Source organism: Corvus brachyrhynchos, unplaced genomic scaffold (assembly GCF_000691975.1).
Source record: "Corvus brachyrhynchos isolate BGI_N302 unplaced genomic scaffold, ASM69197v1 scaffold352, whole genome shotgun sequence".
NCBI classification, from domain to species: Eukaryota; Metazoa; Chordata; class Aves; order Passeriformes; family Corvidae; genus Corvus; species Corvus brachyrhynchos.
The window spans coordinates 192,164-201,334 of NW_008236631.1; the positions used below are offsets into that span (position 1 = coordinate 192,164).

General features: G+C 46.1%; 1 long non-coding RNA gene across 1 annotated transcript in view; it reads left to right on the plus strand.

Moving 5' to 3' along the window:
* The window catches only part of LOC108444802, a 22,830-nt gene extending 14,120 nt beyond the window's left edge, over positions 1–8,710 (plus strand). The window contains exon 3 of the long non-coding RNA XR_001859504.1: positions 8,548–8,710. This is a non-coding gene — a long non-coding RNA (uncharacterized LOC108444802). The remainder of the gene's footprint in view (positions 1–8,547) is intronic.
* Positions 8,711–9,171: the final 461 nt, after the last annotated feature.

Below are 9,171 nucleotides of genomic sequence, written 5' to 3' on the forward strand. Positions count from 1 at the left end.
TCCTGCTGAGAACATGTTTATCTGCAGGCTGTTAAGCCAGAGGGAGCCACTTCTACATCTCTTTCTCTCCTGTTGAAGTGCTTCCGCTTTGGTGGCATCAGCTTTGCGAGGTTTGAGAGAGGGTCGGTGTCACTCCCCAGGGTAGCTTGTAAGAACAAGCTGTGCCATGTTCCCTCAAACCAGGGCCACATGCATCTGGTGTCTTACCCTCAGCTCAGCTTGATATTAGTGGAGAAGAACAGTTAGGTTGGAGGACACTCCCCTGAGAACGCCACATTTGTGAAAGGAGCAGGTTGGTCATATCTTGTAGTGAGCAGGGACCGTGCTGGGGGTCCTGCTCCTGGCAGCTCTGTTGGACTGTGGAGGCAGAGAGGTAAAACAGACCACTAAACACCTAATGGGGAAGGACAGCTCCAGCAGAAGAGTCTGAAGGGAGAGAAAAAGACCCAGTTTACAGCCCATTGATCTGGGCACCTGCCTGAGATAAAGCACCACCACTTCAAGTCCTGTCCTTCTGGTTTTGGGTCTCAAGTGTTTCATCTCTCTCAGACCCACCTCTCAGTGTGATGGAGCTGCTGACCTCCCAGGTCGTGGTGCCCTTCCTCTGTATGACCTGCAGCTCTTATGTTCTGCACTGTTGGTGCAGTGATACCATCAGGGGAGCGAGGGTTTCAGTGCTGGCTTCTGAAGCATGTTGCAACTCTCAGCACCTGTGGGCTGTCGGGGCAGCAAGAGCAGGTATTTTATCCTGACAGGGAGGGAGAGGCCCTTGAACAGTGCACCCAGGGAATGATTAAACAGAGATTTGGGATCTTTGCTTAAGCATGATGGGAGACAAAACCTTGAACCTTTAGTCTCCCATCCTCCTTTAGTCTTCTGCTGGCAACATGTTTTATTCCCTCTGATGTAGCTTAGGAAGGTGAAGGAGGTAGAGTAAGTGGTTGGTACTCTGAGATGCTTCAGAGTGACCTTTGTCAGTAACCTCCAACCTGCCCAGCAGTCTCCATATTCTCTGTATTGTATCTCGTGATCCACACAGCTCTGTGACCATTTGGGAAGTCTGGCAGAGCATAAACAAAATATATCGATATACATAGCAACCAAAACCACCTGTCAGCTCAACATGTAGGTTTTGCGTTGAGTATGTAGAATAAATTAGACATCGAGCTTCTAGTGTTGGATGCACAGTACCCAGGTTATCCATGAAGCTTCCTAGATATCCATCATAATCTTGGCTATGACATACCAATTAAGAGAAAAAGAGATCTGGCATTACTTCATGTATGCTTTTTTGTGCAGAAGTCTCTACTGGCCTTCCAGTGAAAACTAAGCAGGTTTGCAGACCTCACATTTTGTGGAGAAATGAATCGTTTTAGGATTTGCTTGTTTTGTTCAACAAATGCAGAGTAAAAGCACTCTCTAATTCCCTCCTACCTTTTTGGCTAAGCAGGCTCATGCTCAGCTGAGAGCCACAAGACCTTGACAGGAAGGTTGTACCCTTCAGCTGCCTTTCCTCCTTCTCCACTGACTCGTGCCGAGAGAGCGCTGCCTCCTGCCAGGACCTTTTAGATTTGTGCTGGGAAGCAGCGCCCCAGCACAGCCAGCCTGGTACTGCATCCCCTGCTTTTCTTCCTTGTCTTCTGCACTGAAGTACCTGCTTCGCCGCAGAAAAATCTCTGTCTGTGTTTTCTCTCCTGACAGCGGGAGTAAAGCGACTGAGCTACGCTGAGTGGTGCAGGGCTGCAGCACCCACAATTGCCCTCATGGCCACAGCACAAACCTCTTGCCAATGTACTGATTGTAGACTTGTCCTTCAGCAGCTGAGGGAAACGGCATGGTGTCCACTCCTCTCACAGATGAGGCTTCTCTGCTACATCGAGCTATCCAAGCAGGACAGGCACTGCAGCTGGTCCTTCACAAATCACCTGTGTCTGATTCGTGGCAGAAAGCTCTTCTCTCACCCCTGTTTCTCTTTCTGCTGTGGTAAAGAACAGCATTGGTTTCCAGCACTGCCTCAGACAAAATGCTTGAGGGTCTTAAAAGGTTTTCTTGGTTTTGGCATGCTACTTCCTTCTGTCTGGAGGATTTAGTTTTGCCCCGGGGCAAGCAATCTCCCTGTGCTCTTTCCTCCCTCTCTTACCACTTCCTAAAGCCAGGCCCATCTCTGCAAACCCATGGGACAGTGATGGAATGGAGAAGAGTTAATGTCACTGACGTAAAACCAACGTGTATTTCAGTGTTTGTTTAGTACTTCACAAACTATAAACCACTCTGGGGGGGTGCTGTAAATAGAGATAAATTAGTAACTTCACGGAGATCCTTGTTGGTTTTGGTGGGTCTGTGAGAACCCTCTTCCTCACAGGAAGCCATGTTGCCACACAGCAGATAGCAGCTCACCCCTGGACTGGACATGGTGTTTTGTGTACCATGGATCATTTCTGGTAATGACCACTTCAGTGCAGAGACAGTGGTCAAATGTTTATTAGTTTATGGATCCAGAACCAAGCACATTCAGATGACATGGTCACATGCCTTTCTGGCTATCTGCAGTACTTGAAATCCAAGATACAGTGATGCACTAAATTGAAAAATAAAGAAGGATCCAGTGAACAAAAACTTGCAACCCCTAGGAAACACTTCGGGGGCTGAGCCCATCTATTTGGGACAATATATTCTCTCTATTTGCTGTAAATCCATAGTCCTGCCAAGCTTTCTGGTACCTTGAAATCTGTTTTCTGGAGAAAAACATCACATCCTAGACCTCATTGTTGACTCTTAACTGTAGTGAAATATAGTTGCACCCTATGGCTGAAAGGCAAAGAAAAGGAACCATCTCTTCAAGCCCAGGACTAATGCAGAAAACTTCTGTGTCCCAGAAGATGGTATATAGGTTAAAGAAAGGAAAATGGGAAGGCAGGAAAAGAATTAGGAAAAAAGAGAAAACAGAAACAATAGCATTGCATTCACACCAGTATGTCCACTAGACTTTGATGATCCGTCTTGGAATTCTTTCAGGTAGTTTTTGAACCAGTTTATACTTTTGACTTTCACTTTGGGTGGTGGCAGTGAGTTCCACAGGCAAACGGTGCACAAAAAAGGTGAAAAAGAGTGCTGGCTCCAGTGAGCTCATTCAGGCAGCAGCCCCGGAACACATCACTGGGTGAAAAGGCTCTTCCATTTCACACCTGCAGTCTCATAAACACAATTATTTTTTGCCTACTTCTTGTGTTACAGGACAAACTGAAAAATCATTCCCTGTTCACATTGTTTGCTTCACTGCAGATCTCCAGCATGTTCCCCTTCAGTTGTCTTCTTTTCAAGTGAGAGGGCCTCATCTGTTCTTCTCTCTTGCTACTACAGCCATTTTAAATGTGTCACCTTAGAGTTCCGTAGTTCTGAAGGGAAAAAAGAGCTGTGGGATGAGTAAGACTGAGAGTTCAAGACAGTACCACATTATTAAAGTACACTGTGGCACAACTGTGTTTTCTTAATACCTTTTATTATCCTCCTGGCCTTTTTGGCCTCTGCAGGACACTGTGTAGGAGGAGGGAGACTTACGCTGCATCGAGGCTGGGCAGTTCTAGGAAGGTCTTTGGGGTTTGCTGCCACAGTCTGATGAAACTACAAAGGAAGAATAGGCAAAGCTTTGGCAGCTTGGACAGCAGCAATGTCTAAGGGTGGAGAGAATTCTGTCCTAGGAAGACATTTGGGTGAGACTCACAAAGGGAAGGAGTTAAAAACTAAATGAAGCCTTTTTGGTTTGGGCTAAGGTAGGGGCTGAACACAAGAACTTGAACGGGAGTCAAAAGCTCAAGGGAATCTCAGGCTCCTCCAGAGGCCTTGAGTAAAAGCTGCCATCCCAAATTGTCCTATCTAGACTAGTGCTGCCAGAAGGAGGCTTGGGCCAAAGAGAAGGAGTCAGGAGTCTCAAAGCACAAGTTACATTTGCATTTCTTTGCTTGTAAATGTAGTCCATTTGATAGGGAATTTCTAGGACAATAAGCATGGCTGTCTTACAGCACAGTGTAACTAAACCCTCATCCGCAGAAGTCACAAGTAGAGCCCTCAAAAAACCCTTAGGTTTGGTGTAAACTTGATATAACATGGTATCTTAGACTAAATATTTTGAACTGCATTTATTTGCTAATCATCCTTCAGAATTCAGGGGTCAAGCAGTTTAATATCTTTCTGAAACCCCGTGGGCTACCAAGGTATTTCCTTTTTCTTTCTTTCTTTAAAATGAAAAGTGGGAGTCTCATATAAGTGCAGGATTTGCAGCTGTAAAAGGTAAGGATTGCTCTAAGAGCACTGTCACCATAGCCACTACAGACTACAGACTGTTTTCTGGGAAGTGCTGGACTAGGCCCTTCCTTAGCCTTCTGGGAAACACAAGTTGTTGATTCCTCTTTTGGTTTTGTTTCACAAGACTTTTCTTTTGTGTCTGAAGCCTGTGTTTTCCACCCCGGAAACTGGTGACAATGTCAACCTGAGATCTGTGGAGCAGCAATAGGCTCCAAGCAGGTAAACAGACACCCCAATCTGTGTTCATTAGCTCTGTCTTCTCTGGCACAACGATGGATTTTTTCCTAAGGGCCAGCATCCCTTTCAGCTGCAACATTGACGTACTTTAAACAAGTATCGTTCCTGTCACTATGATATGACCCTTCAGCTCAATACCCAGGTCAAGCATGCATTTGTCTAGGGCTCCTTCTCTGGAGCAAAGGAAGCTGTGGCTCCATCTCCATCCCAGGGAGATGTGACCCTCTGGGAAGAACAGCTGAAGCTTCCCTAGTCATTCAGACAGCTTTCATACCGTCCCTTACCCCTCCCCAGCCCCACAGGACGAGGAGTTTGTTTCCAGTTCATCTCCGTAGCAGACAGATTTTGGGGAGCACGAGATGGGATGAATTCTGTTGTCACACATGCTCAACGCCGTCTACAAATGCGCGAGTGAGAAACTCAGAACAAAACAAAGGGCCTGTAGCTGGTCTCTCTGCAGACAGACAGACCTGCAGTCTTGCAGAACAAAACTCTTCTCCCTGTTCTCTCAGTCAAACCCGAGCTTCCTCACTCAGCTCAAACTTTCCTTTGTACAGTCAGAGTGACCTCTCACCCGGGGCTTGCCTGCCCAATTTGTAAGCCCTTTAATAATGGTAATCCATTATCCTGCTTTGCACATCAAAACACACACAGGCTCCTCCCAAACAAGAGAACTTGGCAGATGAGCCGTGGGTAAAAAGTACAGTAATTTATACAAATTATGCTGTTCAAAGGTGTCATTTCTCTTTCTCCTTAGCAGAAGGAAAACATTTCTTCCCATCCAACTGTTACAGAAGCAGTGTTTATAATTAATCACTGGAATAGTAGGTTTATCCAGGCACAAGACCACTCTGCTGTGGATGTATCATGTGCTAAGGGTGCAGCTGGCAAAGTCTCAGTGTGTCCCAGTGCCTCTGCAAGGCCAGGGCCGGGATGGGGGGGGCTGGGTCAACATTCCCAGTGGTTGTCTGCACTGTATCATAGCCCTTTGTCAGTGCTGCGTTCTGTTGCTCTCCAAAGGGAGCTTGTGCTTCCTGTGATTACGGAGCATCTCACACAAGAAGTCTCTAATTTGAGCTGAGGATTGTCTAAGTGTCTGTGGCAAATTCTTCATGGAGAAAATGAAATAATTGTAATGTGTTCCAGCTTCTCTTAGAGATGATGACTTCTGGTATCATTGTGGAGGGGGCCAGTGAGTTTGTACGCTTTGCAGTCCCTCATGAGCCACAAATAATGTTTATGAGAGCTCCTTCACTCCTGGGAGTGGAGGAGATGCAGACAGAGCACACAGTGGATGTGCTGTACCCTGCCCGGGAGTGGGAAGGATTGTCACTGCAAACACATGGGCCCTGCTGCACCGTCGCTCTTCACGGCAGCTGGCCACTTCCACTGACAGCTCGTCATTGCCACAGAGAACCTGTTGGCATCTTTTAGATCTATGTAAATTCTGGTGTTCATGAACTCAGCAGGTTCCTCTTGAAAACCCTTATTGGGTGACTTTCACACTGCCCCCACAGAGCCCTGTTCCTTGAAGTCAATGGGAGATCTGGGTGTGGTGAAAAGTCAAGATCAGACCTGTAAATCAGATGATAAAGAGAAGTGAATCAGTAGGAAATGCTTTTGGAGAGCAACATATTTCTCTCTTGTCAATTAAAAGCACAGGGAATGGCCCAAAAAGAGCTTCCCTCTGGCATGTAAGGGACTGTATTTCAACAGCATTATGATTTAATAGAGCTTTCTGTTTGGTTGAGGACATAAAAGCACACTTGTGCTAAATACATTGTTCAGGCCACCTAATAAAATCAATTTCTGAAGAAGGATATGCAAATCTGTGTGGTTCTTCCAAGGATTTACCGAGACCACTTGTGCGGTATTCACATTTCCTGTGGCAGAGCCCAGTCCCCAGCAAACTGATGTGCTGTGTGCTATGGCCCAGAAATGTTTGCTGTGGCTATTCAGGCTCAGCCCTAGGGAACATATTCTGGTGTGTCCAAATCTCTTAGGTACTCTGAAAGCCTCCCTTATTCACTGGCTCCTCCTGAAACATCTGTGAAATTATGTGCCACTTCTGTCCTTTTGGTTGCTGAGTTTATTTAATTAATGTTATTCCAACTTTCTTCCTGACTTTCTTCTTCCTTCATTGTTTCATAAGCCAGTGGTACCTAGCCTTCTGTGGGTCATAAGTCATCAAAAGGTTGCCTCTGACATCATTGCAAATAAAATAAAAATGCATGGAAACAGGCCCGTGCATGTGGAGAGCCCAAGTGGAGAGACAGAAAGGGCAAACAAGTGTGCCAGTTTTCACTGCTGGCAGCTGCAGTGCTCCTGGTGCCGCGCTCAGGTGAGCTGCGCTGGCACAAGGTTCATCTCCGGCTTTGTCCACAGAGGATGAGGTGGGCTTCCGTAAAAACACAGATTGGGAAATGCAGTTGCCAGCGCTGGACTCACCACTCCCATTGTCTGTGCTCACAGCTTTTCCTGTGGTACTCCCTTGCCCCTGTATCGTGGCTCTGCTTCTACCACCACCCCATCCTGGGACTTTCTGTGCTTCTGGGGCAGTGTTTGGGAGCTGAGTGCCTTTTTGTGAGCTGTTCCATCTTGTTGCTTCAAACACGAACAACAGCGGAGCTAATAAAAGAACTTTTGAGTGCTCTGCAGATGGAAGATGTCATACTGGGAAAATCAATCCACAGATCTGCTCTTTGATGGAATCTAGCTGCAGGCAGATGCTTTCATGTGAAGCAGCATCTTCCCAGACAGATTATTTCCCTGCTCACATTGTGTACAGACGTGCAACTCCTGGCATAAGCAGCTTGGCGCTGCAGCACTTTTCTAAACGCGACTAGAGTTCCTTTCTCATGCAGCCCCCTTCCCTTTAGGGGTGTTTTGGGTGGACGAAAGAGAAAACAGACTGGCAGTGACCATCTGACTGGGTAAATGTAGTCCCAGGAATAACAAGTGGCAAAGCCCCAGGGGATTACAGGAGAGCTACAGTCACTCCTCCAGCCGGCCCCAGCACAGCGCACAATAAGGTAAAGGAGATGAGAGAGCAAATACCTGGCATGTCCAGTTGCTCAGAAGAAAAGGCAGGAAGTTGGTCTGTCAGCATTTCCATCTCATTTCCTCAATATTTTTAAAGTGGGAAAAAAAAGTACAGCCACCTGCATTGCAAGGAGCAAAATGATAAGGATCAGCTGGGATCTCTGTTCAGACAGCTGCGCAGAAATGGTCTGGAGTTCTCAGCAGACAACAAGACACATCGGAACATGTTGTGATACTTTGTTCTATTACTCAGTATTGCATATGTACCTAGAAACAGCATAAAACTCCCAACAGGCCAAGTGTCCCACATGCCAAACTCCAAAGAACATCCATAAACAGAGAAAAGGCTCCCTTTATCCATACGCTTCTCATATCGCACAGTGAAACCACGATAAGCCCAGCCTGTGAACTTGTTACATTTTTATGAGCCTACATTTGGGGCAGGTGTTTCTTTTTAGTGAGATTTTGTTCAGTATCCAGCAGCTAAAACTAAAAATAGTAAATTGCCACCTAATCTAACCTTGCGTGACTCAGCTACTTTCTCCCAGGTCTATTTGGTTTTTATCTCAATGTCAGTTATTGATTATTAACAGCCTTCTACAAGACAACTTCTAGCCAGGTCTAGGGCGAGCACGGGAAAATGCAGTGGAGTGTGAGGGCTTGTGAACTTTGAGACCTGAGCTGACACGACCTCCTGGAGCACCTCCCCACCCCTTCTGCTTTTGTAACCCCCTCTCTTCCACCCATAGTTGCCCTAAACACACCTTATGGCAATACAAGAAATCATTTACTTACATGGCAAGGCAACACTGGAATAGTGCCAGCGTGTTCTGCCTTTGGTAGGAAAAGCAAGTGGGTTTTGTCCTTTAAAAAAAAAAAGTTATTTCTTGCTTTTTTTTTTTTTTTTTTTTGGCTTTTCTATCTTATTTTACAACTCATCACATGTTTTTTCTGCCTCCTTTTTAGCCCACGGCCCTGGAAGCTGGTTTCTACCAGGAGGGGCCACTGTGCATTTCCCGTCGCCTGAGCTCTGGCTCTGCTACACATCATGCGCTAGAGGGATGGCTAAAGAAGGACAGAGAGAGTGAAATTTCACTCAAAGCAGTTTCATTCAGCCACCCCCAGATTTCCCTGTAAGTCTTGCTAAAATTTACTATTTGGCAGCTCTGGTTGTGGGGCACAGCACTGTCTATCTATCTAATTGTCAGATAGTCTGTCCATTTTTTCTACACAGCACTTTGGTGACTTCCTCATAACAGTTTGGTCTCTTAATTGTTCTGCTGTTCATTCTTCCAAAGTGCAGAAAGGTTATTCCGCTTCAGATCTCAGAGTTAATGGCAGACAAAAGGAAGTGGGTGTGAAGTAGCTTATATGTGCACTGTGAAAACCTGGTGCCCTTTCTATTTATAGCCCTGCTTGAACTTTCATTCATTTAGTTGCTATTTTGGTATGACAAACATTCCGTCTCCTGGGGAAAGTGCATTAGCAGTGCAGGTGAGCAGGAGGGAAAACACATCGGTCATGCAGGCAAATGCTGAATGGCCTAGAAACCACTGCCATTCCCAGAAAGCATATAGAACCAAAGTGATA